This window comes from Stegostoma tigrinum, unplaced genomic scaffold (assembly GCF_030684315.1).
Source record: "Stegostoma tigrinum isolate sSteTig4 unplaced genomic scaffold, sSteTig4.hap1 scaffold_68, whole genome shotgun sequence".
NCBI lineage: Eukaryota > Metazoa > Chordata > Chondrichthyes > Orectolobiformes > Stegostomatidae > Stegostoma > Stegostoma tigrinum.
The window spans coordinates 250,034-272,808 of record NW_026728622.1 but is presented as its reverse complement, the minus strand read 5'-3'; the positions used below and the strand labels follow the sequence as shown (position 1 = coordinate 272,808).

Below are 22,775 nucleotides of genomic sequence, written 5' to 3'. Positions count from 1 at the left end.
GCAGGGTCTCGTCCCGAAACATCAGCTTTCTTGCTTCTCTGATGCTGCTTGACCTGCTGTGTTCATCCAGCTCTCCACCTTGGGCAACAATAGAGGATGCTTTAAGTCACTAGATATGTTACGTGGGTTTGTCTTCCTTAGGGTGGAGTTAGTGGAACCGAAAAAGATGTCTCCCTCACAGCGTTTGTGACAAAAGAATTGCATCGTTCCTTGGCGGCCTTTCAACAGAAGAATATTCAGAGATTTCACGAGTGGTAAGAATGTAACTTCTTTTACTTCTCTTTATCTCACTTTTTCCAAAATTGGAAAATAGATTTTAGAAATAACATCGAGCTGATGAAGTGTGAAAAGAAGAATAATTCCAAGCAGTGGTGGGACTTGGTCAGTGAGGTGGGAGGAGTGGATAGGTGGGAGAGAAGGCGGACAGGTCATGGAGGCGGGGATGAGGGGAGGAACTAGTCTTGGGATGAGGCTGGCGGGTGGGGAGATTTTGAGGGTGGCCAAGTCCACATTGAGGCTGTTGAGTTGGAAGCTCCCGAGGCGGAATATGAGGTGCTGCTCCTCCAGTTTCTGGGTGGTTTGGTTGTGACACTGGAAGAGGCCCAGGATGGACATGTCATTCAGGGAGTGGGAGGGGGAGTTGAAGTGATGCAATGATTTGGACATGAAAATAGAAGGTGTGGTTAGTAAGTTTCCCAATGATTGAAGGTGTAGTAGCCAGCCAAGAAGGTCACCTCAGAATACAATGGGACATTGACAAGGGCCAATAAACTGAGGAATGGCAGGTGGTGTTGAGGTTAGACAAATGTGAGGTGCTACATTTTGGAAAGGCAAATTAGGGCAGCACGCTGGAGTGCAGTTTCGTAGTTCCATCAAAGTACAGCCACCGGTAGAAAGGATATGAAGGAGACATTTGGTGTGCTCGCCTTTATCGGTCAGTGCATTGAGTATAGGAGTTGGGAGATCACTTAGCAGCCATGTAGGACGTTGGTTCGGCTGCTTTTGGAATACTGCAATCGATTTTGGTCTCCTTGCGAGAGGAAGGATGTCGGCGCAACATTGAGGGCCGAAGGGCCTGTTCTGCGCTGTATTGTTGTATGTTGTAAACTTGAAAGGGTTCAGAGAAGCTCTAAAAGGATGTTACCAGCATCGGAGGTTGGAGGTATACCGTGGGATTGAACAGGCAGCTATTTCTTGGAACTTGGGAGTTCAGGGCTGACCATATAGAAGTTTATACAATTACGAGGGACGTGGATAGAGCGAACAGCCAAGATCTTTTCCCCGGATTGCTGGAAGCCAAAACTGGAGGGAATAGGTTAAAAATGAGAGAAGGAAGATTTAAAATGGACCGGATTTTTTTCATAGTGGTGCATGTATGGAGTGAGCTGCCAGAGGAAGTGGTGGAGGCTTGTACATTTAAAAGGCATGTGGATGGGTATATGAATAGGATGGGTTGAGAGGAATATGGGCCAAATGCTGGCAAATGGGACTAAATTAATTTAGGATATCTGGTCAACATAGACAAATTGGGCCAAAGGATCTGTTTCCCGACTGTACATCTCTGTGATTCTAAGTGTCTTTTTTCTTAACCACGTGGCCCATAATTAGAAAAACGTGAATCAGGATTTGGGAATGTGACAATTCTAATTGGATCTGTTTGATGAAATTAACTCTGTAGGTAATGGTGGTTGAATTATGATTCGTCAAATTTGAGTTTATTGCAGTATCCTATAGAATAGAGGAGTCACATGTAATCAAAATTGAAAATCAAAACTTGGTAAAATTTTGCATTGGAAATACATGACCAACCATTGGAGGAGATTCATGACCATTGCATTCAAGTGAGAACAACAAATGTGATTCAGTGACTCAGTGAAACGGGATGCAGTGACTGAGTGAAATAGGATGCAGTGACTGAGTGAAATAGGATGCAGTGACTGAGTGAAGTGGGATGCAGTGACTGAGGGTAATGGGATGCAGTGACTGAGGGTAATGGGATGCAGTGACTGAGGACAATGGGATGCAGTGACTGAGGGTAATGTGATGCAGTGACTGAGTGAAATGGGATGCAGTGACTGAGGGAAATGGGAAGCAGTGACTGGGAAATGGGATGCAGTGATTGATGGAAATGGGACGCAGTGACTGAGGGAAATGGGATGCAGTGACTGAGGGGAATGGGATGCAGTGACTGAGAGAAATGAGATGCCGAGACTGAGTGAACTGGGATGCAGTGACTGATGGAAATGGTATGCAGTGTCTGTTGGAAATGGGATCCTGCGACTGAAGGTAATGGGATGCAGTGACGGAGGGTAATGGGATGCAGTGACTGAGGGTAATGGGATGCAGTGACTGAGTGAAATGGGATGCAGTGACTGAGGGTAATGGGATGCAGTGACTGAGTGAAATGAGATGCAGTGACTGAGGGGAATCGGATGCAGTGACTGAGGACAATGGGATGCAGTGACTGAGGACAATGGGATGCAGTGACTGAGGGCAATGGGATGCAGTGACTGAGGGCAATGGGATGCAGTGACTGAGTGAAATGGGATTGCCGTGACTGTGGAAAGGAGATGCAGTGACTGAGGAAATGGGACGCAGTGACGGATGGAAATGGGATGCCCTGACTGAGTGTAAAGTGAAGCATTGAGTGAAACGGGATGCAGTGGCTGTGTGAAATGGGGTGCACTGGCTGTGTGAACTGGGATGAAGTGGCTGTGTGAAATGGGATGCAGTGACTGTGTGAATAGGGATGCAGTGACTGAGGGAAAGGAGATGCAGTGTCTGTTTGAAATGGGATGCTGCGACTCAAGTGAATGGGATGCAGTGACTGAGATAAATGGGATGCAGTGACTGAGATAAATGGGATGCAGTGACTGATGGAAATGGGATGCAGTGAATGTGGGAAATGGGATTCAGTGACTGTGGGGAATGAGATGCAGTGTCTGAGGGAAATGGAATTCAGTGACTGAGATAAATGGGATGCAGTAATTGGTGGAAATGGGATGCAGTGACTGAGGGAAATGGGATGCAGTGACTCTGTCAAATGGATGCAGTGACTGAGTGTAATGGGATGCAGTGACTGATCAAAATGGGATGCAGTGACTGACAGTAATTGGATGGAGTGACAGACGGTAATGGGATGCAGTGACTGAGGGAAACGGGACGCAGTGTCAGAGTGAAATAGGATGCGGTCAATGAGTGAAATGGCCTGCAGTGATTGAGTGAAGTGGGATGCAGTGACTGAGGGAAATGGGATGCAGTGGCTGAGTGATATGGGATACAGTGGCTGAGTGAAATGGGATGCAGTGACTGAGGGCAATGGGATGCAGTGACTGATGTAAATGGGTGCAGTGACTGATGGAAATGGGATGCATTGACTCAGGGAAAGGAGATTGCGTGACTGTGGAAACAGGATGGTGTAACTGAGCGAAATGGGATGCAGTGACTGAGTGAAATGGGATGCAGTGACTGAGTGAAATGGGATGCTGTGACTGAGGGAAAGGAGATGCCGTGACTGAGGGGAAGGAGATGCAGTGACTGAGGGAAAGGAGATGCAGTGCCTGTGGAAAATGGGATACTGTGACTCAGGGTAATGGGAAGCAGTGACTGAGTGATCTAGGATGCGGTGGCCGAGTGAAATGGGATGCAGTGGCTGAGTGAAATGGGATGCAGTGGCTGAGTGAAATGGGATGCAGTAATTGGTGGAAATGGGATGCAGTGACTGAGGGAAATGGGATGCAGTGACTGTGTCAAATGGATGCAGTGACTGAGTGTAATGGGATGCAGTGACTGATCAAAATGGGATGCAGTGACTGACAGTAATTGGATGGAGTGACGGACGGTAATGGGACGCAGCGTCAGAGTGAAATAGGATGCAGTCAATGAGTGAAATGGCCTGCAGTGATTGAGTGAAGTGGGATGCAGTGACTGAGTTAAATGTGATGCAGAGGCTGAATGAAATGGGATGCAGTGACTGCTTGAAATGGGATGCAGTGACTGAGTGAAATGGGATGCAGTGACTGAGGGAAATGAGATGCAGTGACTGAGGGAAATGAGATGCCAAGACTGAGTGAACTGGGATGCAGTGACTGAAGGAAATGGTATGCAGTGACTGAGGGAAATGGGAAGCAGTGACTGACGGAAATGGGATGCAGTTTCTGTTGGAAATGGGATCCTGCGACTGAAGGTAATGGGATGCAGTGACTGAGGCTAATGGGATGCAGTGACTGAGTGAAATGGGATGCAGTGACTGAGTGAAATGGGATGCAGTAACTGAGGGTAATGGGATGCAGTGACTGAGTGAAATGGGATGCAGTGAATGAGGACAATGGGATGCAGTGACTGACGACAATGGGATGCAGTGACTGAGGGCAATGGGATGCAGTGACTGAGGACAATGGGATGCAGTGACTGAGGGCAATGGGATGCAGTGACTGAGGACAATGGGATGCAGTGACTGAGGGGAATGGGATGCAGTGACTGAGGGAAATGTGATGCAGTGACTGAGGGAAATGGGATGCAGTGACTGGGAATTGGGATGCAGTGACTCTGGGAAATGGGACGCAGTGACTGAGTGAAATGGGACGCAGTGACTGATGTAAAGGAGATGCAGTGACTGATGGAAAGGAGATGCAGTGACTGATTGAAACGGGATGCAGTGACTGAGAGAAACGGGATTGCCGTGACTGAGGGAAAGGAGATGCAGTGACTGAGGGAAAGGAGATGCAGTGTCTGTGGGAAATGGGATACTATGACTCAGGGTAATGGGAAGCACTGACTGTGGGGAATGAGATGCAGTGACTGAGTGAAATGGGATGCAGTGACTCGGTGAAATGGGATGCAGTGACTGTGTGAAATGGGCTGCAGTGTCTGTGTGAACTGTAATGCAGTGAATGTGTGATCTAGGATGCGGTGGCCGAGTGAAATTGGATGCAGTGGCTGAGTGAAATGCGATGCAGTGGCTGAGTGAAATGGGATGCAGTAATTGGTGGAAATGGGATGCAGTGACTGAGGGAAATGGGATGCAGTGACTGTGTCAAATGGACGCAGTGACTGAGTGTAATGGGATGCAGTGACTGAGTGAAATGGGATGCAGTGACTGACAGTAATTGGATGGAGTGACGGACGGTAATGGGATGCAGTGACTGAGGGAAACGGGACGCAGCGTCAGAGTGAAATAGGATGCAGTCAATGAGTGAAATGGCCTGCAGTGATTGAGTGAAGTGGGATGCAGTGACTGAGTTAAATGTGATGCAGAGGCTGAATGAAATGGGATGCAGTGACTGCTTGAAATGGGATGCAGTGACTGAGTGAAATGGGCTGCTGTGACTGAGCGTAATGGGATGCAGTGACTGAGGAAAATGGGATGCAGTGACTGAGGGAAATGAGATGCAGTGTCTGTTTGAAATGGGATCCTGCGACTGAAGTTAATGGTATGCAGTGACTGAGTGAAATGGGATGCAGTGACTGAGTGAAATGGGATGCAGTGGCTGAGTGAAATGGGATGCAGTAATTGGTGGAAATGGGATGCAGTGACTGAGGGAAATGGGATGCAGTGACTGTGTCAAATGGACGCAGTGACTGAGTGTAATGGGATGCAGTGACTGAGTGAAATGGGATGCAGTGACTGACAGTAATTGGATGGAGTGACGGACGGTAATGGGATGCAGTGACTGAGGGAAACGGGACGCAGCGTCAGAGTGAAATAGGATGCAGTCAATGAGTGAAATGGCCTGCAGTGATTGAGTGAAGTGGGATGCAGTGACTGAGTTAAATGTGATGCAGAGGCTGAATGAAATGGGATGCAGTGACTGCTTGAAATGGGATGCAGTGACTGAGTGAAATGGGCTGCTGTGACTGAGCGTAATGGGATGCAGTGACTGAGGAAAATGGGATGCAGTGACTGAGGGAAATGAGATGCAGTGTCTGTTTGAAATGGGATCCTGCGACTGAAGTTAATGGTATGCAGTGACTGAGTGAAATGGGATGCAGTGACTGAGTGAAATGGGATGCAGTGACTGAGTGAAGTGGGATGCAGTGACTGAGTGAAGTGGGATGCAGTGACTGAGGGTAATGTGATGCAGTGACTGAGGACAATGGGATGCAGTGACTGAGGGTAATGGGATGCAGTGACTGAGGGTAATGTGATGCAGTGACTGAGTGAAATGGGATGCAGTGACTGTGGGGAATGGGATGCAGTGACTGTGGGGAATGGGATGCAGTGATTGAGATAAATGGGATGCAGTGACTGATGGAAATGGGATGCAGTGAATGTGGGAAATGGGATTCAGTGACTGTGGGGAATGGGATGCAGTGTCTGAGGGAAATGGAATTCAGTGACTGAGATAAATGGGATGCAGTGAATGAGGGAACTGGGATTCAGTGACTGAGATGAATGGGACGCAGTGACTGATGGAAATGGGATGCAGTGACTGAGGGTAATGGGTTGCAGTCACTGAGTGAAATGGGATGCTGTGACACTGTGGAATGGGATGCAGTGACTCAGTGGAATGTGAAGCATTGACTGAGGGAAAGGAGATGCAGTGAATGTGGGAAATAGGATGCTCTGTCTGAGGGTAATGTGATGCAGTGACTGAGGGTAACGCGATGCAGTGACTGTGGTTAATGGGATGCAATGACTGAGGGAAATGGGATGCACTGACTGATGGAAATCAGATGCACTGTCTGAGGGAAATGGGATGCAGTGTCTGAGGAAAATGGGATGCTGTGACTGAGCGTACTGGGATGCAGTGACTGAGGGTAATGGGATGCAGTGACTGATGGTAATGGGATGCAGTGACTGAGGTGAAATGGGCTGCAGACACTGAGTGAAATGACATGCAGTGATTGAGGAACGGAGATGCAGTGACTGTGGGAAATGGGATGCAGTGACTGATGGAAATGGGATGCAGTGACTGAGGACCATTGGATGCAGTGACTGAGTGAACTGTGATTCAGTCACTGAGTGAACTATGATTCAGTCACTGAGTGAACTGTGATGCAGTGGCTGAGTGGAATGGGATGCAGTGACTGAGTGAAATGAGATGCAGTGACTGAGGGACGTGGGATGCACTGACTGAGGGACATGGGATGCACTGACTGAGGGACATGGGATGCAGTGACAGAGGTACTGGGAAGGAGTGACTGAGTTAATAGGGAATCAGTGCCCGAGCGGGCTTGGGGTGTAGTGACTGAGGGAAATGGGAGACAGTGCCTGACCGAAAAGGGACGCACTGACTGAGTGAAATGGGATGCAGTGACTGAGTGAAATGACATGCAGTGACTGTGGGACATGGGATGCATTGACTAAGGGACGTGGGATGCAGTGACTGAGGGAAATGGGATGCAGTGACTGAGTGAAATGGGATGCAGTGACTGAGGGACGTGGGATGCAGTGAATGAGGGAAATGAGATGCCGAGACTGAGTGAACTGGGATGCAGTGACTGAAGGAAATGGTATGCAGTTTCTGTTGGAAATGGGATCCTGCGACTGAAGGTAATGGGATGCAGTGACTGAGGGTCATGGGATGCAGTGACTGAGTGAAATGGGATGCAGTGACTGAGTGAAATGGGATGCAGTAACTGAGGGTAATGGGATGCAGTGACTGAGTGAAATGGGATGCAGTGAATGTGGACAATGGGATGCAGTGAATGAGGACAATGGGATGCAGTGACTGAGGACAATGGGATGCAGTGACTGAGGGCAATGGGATGCAGTGACTGAGGGCAATGGGATGCAGTGACTGAGGGCAATGGGATGCAGTGACTGAGGGCAATGGGATGCAGTGACTGAGGGAAATGTGATGCAGTGACTGAGCGAAATGGGATGCAGTGACTGGGAATTGGGATGCAGTGACTCTGGGAAATGGGACGCAGTGACTGAGTGAAATGGGACGCAGTGACTGATGGAAAGGAGATGCAGTGACTGATGGAAAGGAGATGCAGTGACTGATTGAAATGGGATGCAGTGACTGAGAGAAACGGGATTGCCGTGACTGTGGAAAGGAGATGCAGTGACTGAGGAAATGGGACCCGGTGACGGATGGAAATGGGATGCTCTGACTGAGTGTAAAGTGAAGCATTGAGTGAAATGGGATGCAGTGGCTGTGTGAAATGGGATGCAGTGACTGGTGGAAATGAGATGCACTGACTTAGGGAAAGGAAATGCAGTGTCTGTGGGAAATGGGATGCTGCGACTGAGGGTAATGGGATGCAGTGACTGATGGAAATGGATGCAGTGCCTGAGTGAAATGCGATGCAGTGACTGAGGTACTGGGAATGAGTGACTGAGTTAATAGGGATGCAGTGCCCGTGCGGGCTTGGGGTGCAGTGACTTAGGGAAATGGGAGACAGTGCCTGAGTGCAATGTGACACACTGACTGAGTGAAATCGGATGCAGTGACTGAGTGGAATGGGATGCAGTGACTGCGTGAAATGGGATGCAGTGAATGAGTGAAATGAGATGCAGTGTCTGATGGAAATGTGATGCAGTGACAGAGGGACATGAGCTGCAGTGACTGATGGAAATGGGATGCAGTGACAGAGTGACATGAGTTGCAGTGTCCGATGGAAATGTGACGCAGTAACTGAGGGAAATGGGATGCAGTGACTGAAGTACTGGGTAGGAGTGACTGAGGGACATGGGATGCAGTGACTAGGGACATGGGATGCATTCACTGAGGGACATGGGATCCAGTGACTGAGTGAAAGGAGATGCAGTGACTGTGGGAAAGGGCATACTGTGACTCAGGGTAATGGGATGCAGTGACTGAGGGGAATGGGATGCAGTGAGTGTGGGAAATTGAATGCAGCGTCTGAGAGATACGGGAAACAGTGACTGATGAAAATAGGATGCACTGACTGTGGGACATGGGATGCAGTGTCTGCGTGAAATGCGATGCAGTGACTGAGTGAAATGCGATGCAGTGACTGTTGGAAATGGGATGCAGTGATTGAGTGAAATGGGATGCAGTGACTGAGTGAAATGAGATGCAGTGACTGAGGGAAATGGGATGCAGTCAGTGAGTGAAATGTGTTGCAGTCACTGAGTGAAAGGGGATGCAGTGACTGAGTGAAATGCGATGCAGTGACTGAGTGAAATGCGATGCAGTGACTGAGGGAAATGGGATGCAGTGACTGAGGGCAATGGGATGCAGTGACTGAGGGAAATGAGATGCCAAGACTGACTGAACTGGGATGCAGTGACTGATGGAAATGGGATGCAGTGACTGAGGGAAATGGGATGCAGTGACTGACGGAAATGGGATGCAGTCAGTGAGTGAAATGTGTTGCAGTCACTGAGTGAAAGGGGATGCAGTGACTGAGTGAAATGCGATGCAGTGACTGAGTGAAATGGGATGCAGTGACTGAGTGAAGTGGGATGCAGTGACTGAGGACAATCGGATGCAGTGACTGAGGGACATGGGATACAGTGACTGAGGGACATGGGATGCAGTGACTGAGGGACATGGGATGCAGTGACTGAGGGACTTGGAGTGCAGTGACTGAGGGAGATGGGATGCAGTGACTGAGGGAAATGGGATGCAGTGACTGACGGAAATGGGATGCCGTGTCTGTTGGAAATGGGATCCTGCGACTGAAGGTAATGGGATGCAGTGACTGAGGGTAATGGGATGCAGTGACTGAGTGAAATGGGATGCAGTGACTGAGTGAAATGGGATGCAGTGACTGAGGGTAATGGGATGCAGTGACTGAGTGAAATGGGATGCAGTGACTGAGGGGAATCGGATGCAGTGAATGAGGACAATGGGATGCAGTGACTGAGGACAATGGGCTGCAGTGACTGAGGGCAATGGGATGCAGTGACTGAGGGAAATGATATGCGGTGACTGAGGGAAATGATATGCGGTGACTGAGGGAAATGGGATGCAGTGACTGAGGGACATGGGATGTAGTGACTGAGGGACATGGGATGCATCGACTGAGGGACATGGGATGCATCAACTGAGTGAAATGCGATGCAGAGACTGAGGGAATGGAGATGCTGTGACTGTGGGAAATGGGATGCAGTGAGTGTGGGAAATTGAATGCAGCGTCTGTGAGATCGGGGAAACAGTGACTGTTGGAAATGGGATGCAGTGACTCTGGTGAAGGAGATGCAATGATTGAGTGAAATGGGATGCAGTGATTGAGTGAAATGGGAAGCACTGACTGAGTGAAATGGGATGCACTGACTGAGTTAAATGTGATGCAGAGGCTGAATGAAATGGGATGCAGTGACTGTTTGAAATGGGATGCAGTGACTGAGTGAAATGTGATTCAGTCACTGAGTGAAATGGGATGCAGTCAGTGAGTGAAATGTGTTGCAGTGACTGAGTGAAATGGGATGCAGTGACTGAGTGAAATGGGATGCAGTGACTGAGGGAAATGGGATGCAGTGACTGAGGGAAATGGGATGCAGTGACTGAGGGGAATGGGATGCAGTGAGTGTGGGAAATTTAATGCAGGGTCTGAGAAATACGGGAAACAGTGACTGATGAAAATGGGATGCAGTGACTGTGGGACATGGGATGCAGTGATTGTGTGAAATGTGATGCAGTGACTGAGTGAAATGTGACGCAGTGACTGAGTAAAATGCGATGCAGTGACTGAGTGAAATGGGCTGCAGTGACTGTTGGAAATGGGATGCAGTGACTGTGGTGAAGGAGATGCAGTGACTGAGTGAAATGTGATTCAGTCACTGAGTGAAATGGGATGCAGTCACTGAGTGAAATGGGATGCAGTCAGTGAGTGAAATGGGATGCAGTGACTGAGTGAAATGGGATGCAGTGACTGAGTGAAATGGGATGCAGTGACTGAGGGAAATGGAATGCAGTGTCTGTTGGAAATGGGATCCTGCGACTGAAGTTAATGGGATGCAGTGACTGAGTGTAATGGGATGCAGTGACTGAGGGTAATGGGATGCAGTGACTGAGGACAATGGGATGCAGTGACTGAGGGAAATGGGATGCAGTGACTGGGAAATGGGATGCAGTGATTGATGGAAATGGGACGCAGTGACGAAGTGAAATGGGACGCACTGACTGTGGTGAAGGATATGCATGGACTGAGTGAAATGGGATGCAGTGACTGACTGAAATGGGATGCAGTGACTGAGTGAAATGGGATTGCCATGACTGTGGAAAGGAGATGCAGTGACTGAGGAAATGGGATGCAGTGACTGAGGGAAATGGGATGCAGTGACTGATGGAAATGGTATGCAGTGACTGAGGGAAATGGGATGCCGTGACTGACGGAAATGGGATGCAGTGTCTGTTGGAAATGGGATCCTGCGACTGAGGGTAATGGGATGCAGTGACTGAGGGTAATGGGATGCAGTGACTGAGTGAAATGGGAAGCAGTGACTGAGTGAAATGGGATGCAGTGACTGAGGTTAATGGGATGCAGTGACTGAGTGAAATGGGATGCAGTGAATGAGGACAATGGGATGCAGTGAATGAGGACAATGGGATGCAGTGACTGAGGACTATGGGATGCAGTGACTGAGGGCAATGGGATGCAGAGACTTAGGACAATGGGATGCAGTGACTGAGGGGAATGTGATGCAGTGACTGAGGGGAATGTGATGCAGTGACTGAGGGGAATGTGATGCAGTGACTGAGGGAAATGGGCTTCAGTGACTGGGAATTGGGATGCAGTGACTCTGGGAAATGGGACGCAGTGACTGAGTGAAATGGGACGCAGTGACTGATGGAAAGGAGATGCAGTGACTCTGTGAAATGGGATGCAGTCACTGAGTGAAATGGGATTGCCGTGACTGTGGAAAGGAGATGCAGTGTCTGAGGAAATGGGACGCGGTGACGGATGGTAATGGGATGCTCTGACTGAGTGTAAAGTGAAGCATTGAGTGAAATGGGATGGAGTGGCTGTGTGAAATGTGATGCAGTGGCTGTGTGAAATGGGATGCAGTGGCTGTGTGAAATGGGGTGCAGTGGCTGTGTGAACTGGGATGCAGTGACTGTGTGAATAGGGATGCAGTGACTGAGGGAAAGGAGATGCAGTGTATGTTTGAAATGGGATGCTGCGACTCAAGTGAATGGGATGCCGTGTCTGTGGGGAATGGGATGCAGTGACTGTGGGGAATGGGATGCAGAGACTGAGTGAAATGGGATGCAGTGACTGAGGGATGTGGGATGCAGTGAATGAGGGACGTGGGATGCAGTGACTGAGGGAAATGGGATGCAGTGACTGAGGGAAATGAGATGCCGAGACTGAGTGAACTGGGATGCAGTGACTGATGGAAATGTGATTCAGTGACTGCGTGAAATGGGATACAGTGAATGAGTGAAATGAGATGCAGTGACTGTTGGAAAGGTGATGCAGTAACTGAAGGAAATAGGATGCAGTGACTGAGGGAAATGAGATGCAGTATTTGTAGGAAGTAGGATGCAATCACTGAGTGAAATGCGATGCAGAGACTGAGGGAAAGGAGATGCTGTGACGATGGGAAATGGGATGCAGTGCGTGTTGGAAATTGAATGCATCATCTGTGAGATACGGGAAACAGTGACTGTTGGAAATCGGATTCAGTGACTGTGGTGAAGGAGATGTAGTGACTCAGGGAAATGGGATGCAGTGACTGAGGGAAATGGGATGCAGTGACTGCATGAAATGGGATGCCGTCGCTGAGTGAAATGTGTTTCAGTCACTGAGTGTAACGTGTTGCAGTCACTGAGTGAAATGGGATGCAGTGAATGAGGGAAATGGGATGCAGTGACTGACGGAAATTGAATGCGGCATCAGTGAGAAACGGGATGCAGTGACTGAGAAAAATGGGATCCAGCGACTGAGGGAAATGGAATGCCGTGACTGAGGGAAATGGGATGCAGTGACTTATGGAAATGGGATGCAGTGACTGACAGAAATGGGATGAAGTGACTGACGGAAATGGGATGCAGTGACTGAGTGAGATGGGATGCAGTGTCTGAGTGAAATGGGATGCAGTTAATGAGTGAAATGAGATGCAGTGACTGATGGAAATTGAATGCAGTGACAGAGTGACATGAGCTGCAGTGCCTGATGGAAATGGGATGCAGTTACTGTGGGACATGGGATGCAGTGGCTGAGGTCCTGGGAAGGAGTGACTGAGTTAATAGGGATTCAGTGCCCGAGCGGGCTTGGGGTACAGTGACTGAGGGAAATGAGATACAGTGGCTGAGAGAAATGGGACGCACTGTCTTAGTGAAATGGGATGCAGTGAGTGAGGGACATGGGATGCAGTGAGTGAGGGACATGGGATGCACTGACTGAGGGAGGTGGGATGCAGTGACTGAGGGAAATCGGATGCACTGACTGAGGGAAATGGGATGCAGTGTTTGTGGGAAGTAGGATGCAATCACTGATTGAAATGAGATGCAGAGACTGAGGGAAAGGAGATGCTGTGTCTAATGGAAATGGGATGCAGTGAGTGTGGGAAATTGAATGCAGCGTCTGTGAGATACGGGCACCAGTGACTGATGGAAATGGGATGCAGTGACTGTGGTGAAGGAGATGCAGTGATTGAGTGAAATAGGATGCAGTGACAGAGTGAAATGGGATGCAGTGACTGCGTGAAATGGGATGCAGTGACTGCGTGAAATCGGATGCAGTGACTGAGTGAAATGTGATTCAGTCACTGAGTGAAATGTGATTCAGACAGTGAGTGAACTGTGATGCAGTGACTGAGTGAACTGTGATGCAGTGACTGAGTGAACTGTGATGCAGTGACTGACTGAAATGGGATGCAGTGACTGAGTGAAATGGGATTGCCATGACTGTGGAAAGGAGATGCAGTGACTGAGGAAATGGGATGCAGTGACTGAGGGAAATGGGATGCAGTGACTGATGGAAATGGTATGCAGTGACTGAGGGAAATGGGATGCCGTGACTGACGGAAATGGGATGCAGTGTCTGTTGGAAATGGGATCCTGCGACTGAGGGTAATGGGATGCAGTGACTGAGGGTAATGGGATGCAGTGACTGAGTGAAATGGGAAGCAGTGACTGAGTGAAATGGGATGCAGTGACTGAGGTTAATGGGATGCAGTGACTGAGTGAAATGGGATGCAGTGAATGAGGACAATGGGATGCAGTGAATGAGGACAATGGGATGCAGTGACTGAGGACTATGGGATGCAGTGACTGAGGGCAATGGGATGCAGAGACTTAGGACAATGGGATGCAGTGACTGAGGGGAATGTGATGCAGTGACTGAGGGGAATGTGATGCAGTGACTGAGGGGAATGTGATGCAGTGACTGAGGGAAATGGGCTTCAGTGACTGGGAATTGGGATGCAGTGACTCTGGGAAATGGGACGCAGTGACTGAGTGAAATGGGACGCAGTGACTGATGGAAAGGAGATGCAGTGACTCTGTGAAATGGGATGCAGTCACTGAGTGAAATGGGATTGCCGTGACTGTGGAAAGGAGATGCAGTGTCTGAGGAAATGGGACGCGGTGACGGATGGTAATGGGATGCTCTGACTGAGTGTAAAGTGAAGCATTGAGTGAAATGGGATGGAGTGGCTGTGTGAAATGTGATGCAGTGGCTGTGTGAAATGGGATGCAGTGGCTGTGTGAAATGGGGTGCAGTGGCTGTGTGAACTGGGATGCAGTGACTGTGTGAATAGGGATGCAGTGACTGAGGGAAAGGAGATGCAGTGTATGTTTGAAATGGGATGCTGCGACTCAAGTGAATGGGATGCCGTGTCTGTGGGGAATGGGATGCAGTGACTGTGGGGAATGGGATGCAGAGACTGAGTGAAATGGGATGCAGTGACTGAGGGATGTGGGATGCAGTGAATGAGGGACGTGGGATGCAGTGACTGAGGGAAATGGGATGCAGTGACTGAGGGAAATGAGATGCCGAGACTGAGTGAACTGGGATGCAGTGACTGATGGAAATGTGATTCAGTGACTGCGTGAAATGGGATACAGTGAATGAGTGAAATGAGATGCAGTGACTGTTGGAAAGGTGATGCAGTAACTGAAGGAAATAGGATGCAGTGACTGAGGGAAATGAGATGCAGTATTTGTAGGAAGTAGGATGCAATCACTGAGTGAAATGCGATGCAGAGACTGAGGGAAAGGAGATGCTGTGACGATGGGAAATGGGATGCAGTGCGTGTTGGAAATTGAATGCATCATCTGTGAGATACGGGAAACAGTGACTGTTGGAAATCGGATTCAGTGACTGTGGTGAAGGAGATGTAGTGACTCAGGGAAATGGGATGCAGTGACTGAGGGAAATGGGATGCAGTGACTGCATGAAATGGGATGCCGTCGCTGAGTGAAATGTGTTTCAGTCACTGAGTGTAACGTGTTGCAGTCACTGAGTGAAATGGGATGCAGTGAATGAGGGAAATGGGATGCAGTGACTGACGGAAATTGAATGCGGCATCAGTGAGAAACGGGATGCAGTGACTGAGAAAAATGGGATCCAGCGACTGAGGGAAATGGAATGCCGTGACTGAGGGAAATGGGATGCAGTGACTTATGGAAATGGGATGCAGTGACTGACAGAAATGGGATGAAGTGACTGACGGAAATGGGATGCAGTGACTGAGTGAGATGGGATGCAGTGTCTGAGTGAAATGGGATGCAGTTAATGAGTGAAATGAGATGCAGTGACTGATGGAAATTGAATGCAGTGACAGAGTGACATGAGCTGCAGTGCCTGATGGAAATGGGATGCAGTTACTGTGGGACATGGGATGCAGTGGCTGAGGTCCTGGGAAGGAGTGACTGAGTTAATAGGGATTCAGTGCCCGAGCGGGCTTGGGGTACAGTGACTGAGGGAAATGAGATACAGTGGCTGAGAGAAATGGGACGCACTGTCTTAGTGAAATGGGATGCAGTGAGTGAGGGACATGGGATGCAGTGAGTGAGGGACATGGGATGCACTGACTGAGGGAGGTGGGATGCAGTGACTGAGGGAAATCGGATGCACTGACTGAGGGAAATGGGATGCAGTGTTTGTGGGAAGTAGGATGCAATCACTGATTGAAATGAGATGCAGAGACTGAGGGAAAGGAGATGCTGTGTCTAATGGAAATGGGATGCAGTGAGTGTGGGAAATTGAATGCAGCGTCTGTGAGATACGGGCACCAGTGACTGATGGAAATGGGATGCAGTGACTGTGGTGAAGGAGATGCAGTGATTGAGTGAAATAGGATGCAGTGACAGAGTGAAATGGGATGCAGTGACTGCGTGAAATGGGATGCAGTGACTGCGTGAAATGGGACGCAGTGACTGAGTGAAATGTGATTCAGTCACTGAGTGAAATGTGATTCAGACAGTGAGTGAACTGTGATGCAGTGACTGAGTGTACTGTGATGCAGTGACTGAGTGAACTGTGATGCAGTGACTGACTGAAATGCGATGCAGTGACTGTGGTGAAGGAGATGCAGTGATTGAGTGAAATGGGATGCAGTGATTGAGTGAAATGGGATTCAGTTTCTGCGTGAAATGGGATGCAGTGACTGCGTGAAATGGGATGCAGTGACTACGTGAAATGGGACGCAGTGACTGAGTGTAATGTGATTTAGTCACTGAGTGAAATGTGATTCCGTCACTGAGTGAAATATGATGCACTCACTGAGTGTACTGTGATTCAGTCACTGAGTGAACTGTGATGCAGTGACTGAGTGAAATGGGATGCAGTGACTGAGTGAAATGGGCTGCAGTGACTGAGTGAAATGGGCTGCAGTGACTGAGAGAAATGGGCTGCAGTCACTGAGTGAAATCTGTTGCTGTCTCTGAGTGAAATGTGATGCATCACTGAGTTGAATGGGATGCAGGGACTGAGTGAAATGAGATGCACTGACTGAGGGAAAAGGGATTCAGTATTTTTGGGAAGTAGGATGCAATCACTGAGTGAAATGCGATGCAGAGACTGAGGGAAAGGAGATGCTGTGACGATGGGAAATGGGATGCAGTGAGTGTGGGAAATTGAATGCAGCGTTTGTGAGATAAGGGAAACAGTGACTGATGGAAACGGGATGCAGTGACTTTGGTGAAGGAGATGCAGTGATTGAGTGAAATGGGATGCAGTGACTGAGTAAAATACGATGCAGTGACTGCGTGAAATGGGATGCAGTGACTGTGGTGAAGGAGATGCAGTGACTGAAGGAAATGGGATACAGTGACTGAGTGAAATGGGATGCAGTGACTGAGGGACATGGGAAGCAGTGACTGAGGGACATGGGATGCAGTGACTGAGGGAAATGGGATGCCGTGACTGAGGGAAATGGGATGCAGTGACTGAGTGAAATGAGATGCACTGTCTGATGGAAATGCGATGCAGTGACGGAGGTACTGGAAGGAGTGACTGAGTTAATAGGGAATCAGTGCCCGAGCGGGCTTTGAGTGCAGTGACTGAGGGAAATGGGATACAGTGCCTGACCGAAAAGGGCCGCACTGACTGAGTGAAATGGGATGCAGTGACTGAGGGACATGGGATGCAGTGACTGAGAGACATGGGATGCATTGACACACGGACATGGGATGCAGTGACGCACGGACATGGGATTCAGTGACTGAGGGAATTGGGATGCAGTGACTGAGGGAAATGGGATGCACTGACTGAGTGAAATGTGATTCAGTCACTGAGTGAAATGGGATGCAGTGACTGAGGGCCATGGGAAGCAGTGACTGAGGGAAATGGGATGCAATCACTGAGTGAAATGCGATGCAGAGACTGAGGGAAAGGAGATGCTGCCACGATGGGAAATGGGATGCAGTGAGTGTGGGAAATTGAATGCAGCGTCTGTGAGATAGGGGGAACAGTGAGAGATGAAAATGGGATGCAGTGACTATGGTGAAGGAGATGCAGTGACTGAGTGAAATGTGATGCAGTGACTGAGTGAAATGGGATGCAGTGACTGAGTGAAATGGGATGCAGTGACTGAGGGAAATGGGTTGCAGTGACTGTGTGAAATGACATGCAGTGACTAAGTGAAATGGTAAGCACTGACTGAGTGAAATGCGATGCTGTGACTGAGTGAAATGAGATGCCTTGTTTGATGGAAATATGATGCAGTAACTGACGGAAATGAGATGCACTGACTGAGTGAAATGCGATGCACTGACTGATGGAAATTGGATGCAGTGACAGAGCGACATGAGCTGCAGTGACGAAGTGAAATGAGAAGCATAGAATGCACTGTCTGTGAGATACGAAAACAGTGACTGATGGAAATGGGATGCACTGACTGTGGTGAAGGGGATGCAGCGACTGAGTGAAATGGGATGCAGTGACTGACTGAAATGTGATGCAGTGACTGTGTGAAATGTGATGCAGTGACTGTGTGAAATGGGATGCAGTGACTGTGTGAAATGGGATGCAGTGACTGTGTGAAATGGGATGCAGTGACTGCGTGAAATGGGATGCAGTGACAGAGTGAAAGTGGATGCAGTGACAGAGTGAAAGGGGATGCAGTGACTGAGGGAAAAGGGATGCAATGACTGCGTGAAATGCGACGCAGTGACTCAGTGAAATGTGATTCCGTCACTGAGTGAAATGTGATTCCGTCACTGAGTGAAATATGATGCACTCACTGAGTGTACTGTGATTCAGTCACTGAGTGAACTGTGATGCAGTCACTGAGTGAAATAGGATGAAGTGGCTGAGTGAAATGGGATGCAGTGACTGAGTGAAATGAGATGCAGTGACTGAGTGAAATGAGATGCAGTGACTGAGTGAAATGGGAAGCAGTGACTGAGGGACATGGGATGCAGTGACTGAGGGACATGGGATGCAGTGACACACGGACATGGGATGCAGTGACACACGGACATGGGATGCAGTGACTGAGGGAAATGGGATGCAGTGACTGAGGGAAATGGGATGCAATCACTGAGTGAATTGCGATGCAGAGACTGAGGGAAAGGAGATGCTGTGACGATGGGAAATGGGATGCAGTGAGTGTGGGAAATTGAATGCAGCGTCTGTGAGATAAGGGAAACAGTGACTGATGGAAACGGGATGCAGTGACTATGGTGAAGGAGATGCAGTGATTGAGTGAAATGGGATGCAGTGACTGAGTAAAATACGATTCAGTGACTGCGTGAAATGGGATGCAGTGACTGTGGTGAAGGAGATGCAGTGACTGAAGGAAATGGGATACAGTGATTGAGTGAAATGGGATGCAGTGATTGAGTGAAATGGGATGCAGTGACTGAGTGAAATGGGATGCAGTGACTGAGGGACATAGGAAGCAGTGACTGAGGGACATGGGATGCAGTGACTGAGGGAAATGGGATGCCGTGTCTGAGGGAAGTGGGATGCAGTGACTGAGTGAAATGAGATGCACTGTCTGATGGAAATGCGATGCAGTGACAGAGTGACATGAGCTGCAGTGACAGAGGTACTGGGAAGGAGTTTCTGAGTTAATAGGGAATCAGTGCCCGAGCGGGCATGGGGTGCAGTGACTGACCGAAAAGGGACGCAGTGACTGAGTGACATGGGATGCAGTGACTGAGTGACATGGGATGCAGTGACTGAGGGACATGGGATGCAGTGACACACGGACATGGGATGCAGTGACACACGGACATGCGATGCAGTGACACACGGACATGGGATGCAGTGACACACGGACATGGGATGCAGTGACTGAGTGAAATGGGATGCAGTGACTGAGTGAAATGGGATGCAGTGACTGAGTGAAATGCGATGCAGTCACTGAGCGCAAAGTGATGCAGTGACTGAGCGAAATGTGATGCAGTCACTGAGGGACATGGGATGCAGTGACACACGGACATGGGATGCAGTGACTGAGGGAATTGGGATGCAGTGACTGTGTGAAATGCGATGCAGTCACTGAGTGCAATGTGATGCAGTGACTGAGTGAAATGTGATGCAGTGACTGCTTGAAATGGGATGCATCAGTGAGTGCAATGGGATGCAGTGACTGGGTGAAATGGGATGCAGTGACTGATGGAAATTGGATGCAGTGACTGAGGGAAATGGGATGCAGTGACTGAGGGAAATGGGATGCAGTCAGTGTGGGAAATTGAATTCATCGTCTGTGAGATACGGGAAACACTGACTGATGGAAATGTGATGCAGTGACTGCTTGAAATGGGATGCATCAGTGAGTGCAATGGGATGCAGTGACTGATGGAAATGTGATGCAGTGACTGCTTGAAATGGGATGCATCAGTGAGTGCAATGGGATGCAGTGACTGAGGGAAATGGGATGCAGTGACTGACGGAAATGGGATGCAGTGACTGAGGGAAATGGGATGCAATCACTGAGTGAATTGCGATGCAGAGACTGAGGGAAAGGAGATGCTGTGACGATGGGAAATGGGATGCAGTGAGTGTGGGAAATTGAATGCAGCGTCTGTGAGATCAGGGAAACAGTGACTGATGGAAACGGGATGCAGTGACTTTGGTGAAGGAGATGCAGTGATTGAGTGAAATGGGATGCAGTGACTGAGTAAAATACGATTCAGTGACTGCGTGAAATGGGACGCAGTGACTGTGGTGAAGGAGAGGCAGTGACTGAAGGAAATGGGATACAGTGACTGAGTGAAATGGGATGCAGTGATTGAGTGAAATGGGATGCAGTGACTGAGTGAAATGGGAAGCAGTGACTGAGTGAAATGGGAAGCAGTGACTGAGGGACATGGGAAGCAGTGACTGAGGGACATGGGATGCAGTGACTGAGGGAAATGGGATGCAGTGACTGAGTGAAATGAGATGCACTGTCTGATGGAAATGCGATGCAGTGACAGAGTGACATGAGCTGCAGTGACAGAGGTACTGGGAAGGAGTGACTGAGTTAATAGGGAATCAGTGCCCGAGCGGGCTTTGGGTGCAGTGACTGAGGGAAATGGGATACAGTGCCTGACCGAAAAGGGCCGCACTGACTGAGTGAACTGGGATGCAGTGACTGAGGGACATGGGATGCAGTGACTGAGGGACATGAGATGCCGTGACTGAAGGACATGAGAGGCAGTGACTGAGAGACATGGGATGCATTGACACACGGACATGGGATGCAGTGACGCACGGACATGGGATTCAGTGACTGAGGGAATTGGGATGCAGTGACTGAGGGAAATGGGATGCACTGACTGAGTGAAATGTGATTCAGTCACTGAGAGAAATGGGATGCAGTGACTGAGGGACATGGGAAGCAGTGACTGAGGGAAATGGGATGCAATCACTGAGTGAAATGCGATGCAGAGACTGAGGGAAAGGAGATGCTGCCACGATGGGAAATGGGATGCAGTGAGTGTGGGAAATTGAATGCAGCGTCTGTGAGATAGGGGGAACAGTGAGAGATGAAAATGGGATGCAGTGACTATGGTGAAGGAGATGCAGTGACTGAGTGAAATGGGATGCAGTGATTGAGTGAAATGGGAAGCAGTGACTGAGGGACATGGGACGCAGTGACTGAGGGACATGGGATGCCGTGACTGAGGGACATGGGATGCCGTGACTGAGGGAAATGGGATGCCGTGACTGAGGGAAATGGGATGCGGTGACTGAGTGAAATGAGATGCACTGTCTGATGGAAATGCGATGCATTGACAGAGTGACATGAGCTGCAGTGACAGAGGCACTGGGAAGGAGTGACTGAGTTAATAGGGAATCAGTGCCCGAGCGGGCTTTGGGTGCAGTGACTGAGGGAAATGGGATACAGTGCCTGACCGAAAAGGGACGCACTGACTGAGTGAAATGGGATGCAGTGACTGAGGGACATGGGATGCAGTGACTGAGGGACATGGGATGCAGTGACACACGGACATGGGATGCATTGACACGCGGACATGGGATGCAGTGACGCACGGACATGGGATTCAGTGACTGAGGGAATTGGGATGCAGTGACTGAGGGAAATGGGATGCACTGACTGAGGGACATGGGATGCAGTGACTGAGGGAAATGGGATGCAGTGACTGAGTGAAATGAGATGCACTGTCTGATGGAAATGCGATGCAGTGACAGAGTGACATGAGCTGCAGTGACAGAGGTACTGGGAAGGAGTTTCTGAGTTAATAGGGAATCAGTGCCCGAGCGGGCATGGGGTGCAGTGACTGAGGGAAATGGGATACAGTGCCTGACCGAAAAGGGACGCAGTGACTGAGTGACATGGGATGCAGTGACTGAGGGACATGGGATGCAGTGACTGAGGGACATGGGATGCAGTGACACACGGACATGGGATGCAGTGACACACGGACATGGGATGCAGTGACTGATGGAATTGAAATGCAGTGACTGAGTGAAATGGGATGCAGTGACTGAGTGAAATGCGATGCAGTCACTGAGTGCAATGTAATGCAGTGACTGAGTGAAATGTGATGCAGTGACTGAGGGACATGGGATGCAGTGACTGAGGGACATGGGATGCAGTGACTGAGGGACGTGAGATGCAGTGACTGAGAGACATGGGATGCAGTGACACACGGACATGGGATGCAGTGGCACACGGACATGGGATGCAATGACTGATGGAATTGGGATGCAGTGACTGCGTGAAATGGGATGCAGTGACTGAGTGAAATGCGATGCAGTCACTGAGTGCAATGTGATGCAGTGACTGAGTGCAATGTGATGCAGTGACTGAGTGAAATGTGATGCAGTCACTGAGGGACATGGGATGCAGTGACTGTGGGACATGGGATGCACTGACACACGGACATGGGATGCAGTGACACATGGACATGGGATGCAGTGACTGAGGGAATTGGGATGCAGTGACTGCGTGAAATGCGATGCAGTCACTGAGTGCAATGTGATGGAGTGACTGAGTGAAATGGGAT

General features: G+C 49.3%; 1 long non-coding RNA gene across 1 annotated transcript in view; it reads left to right on the top strand.

Moving 5' to 3' along the window:
* LOC132209153 (uncharacterized) overlaps positions 1-22,775 on the top strand; it is a 1,475,533-nt gene that overhangs the window by 1,221,217 nt on the left and 231,541 nt on the right. The window contains exon 9 of the long non-coding RNA XR_009445245.1: positions 142-254. This is a non-coding gene — a long non-coding RNA (uncharacterized LOC132209153). The remainder of the gene's footprint in view (positions 1-141; positions 255-22,775) is intronic.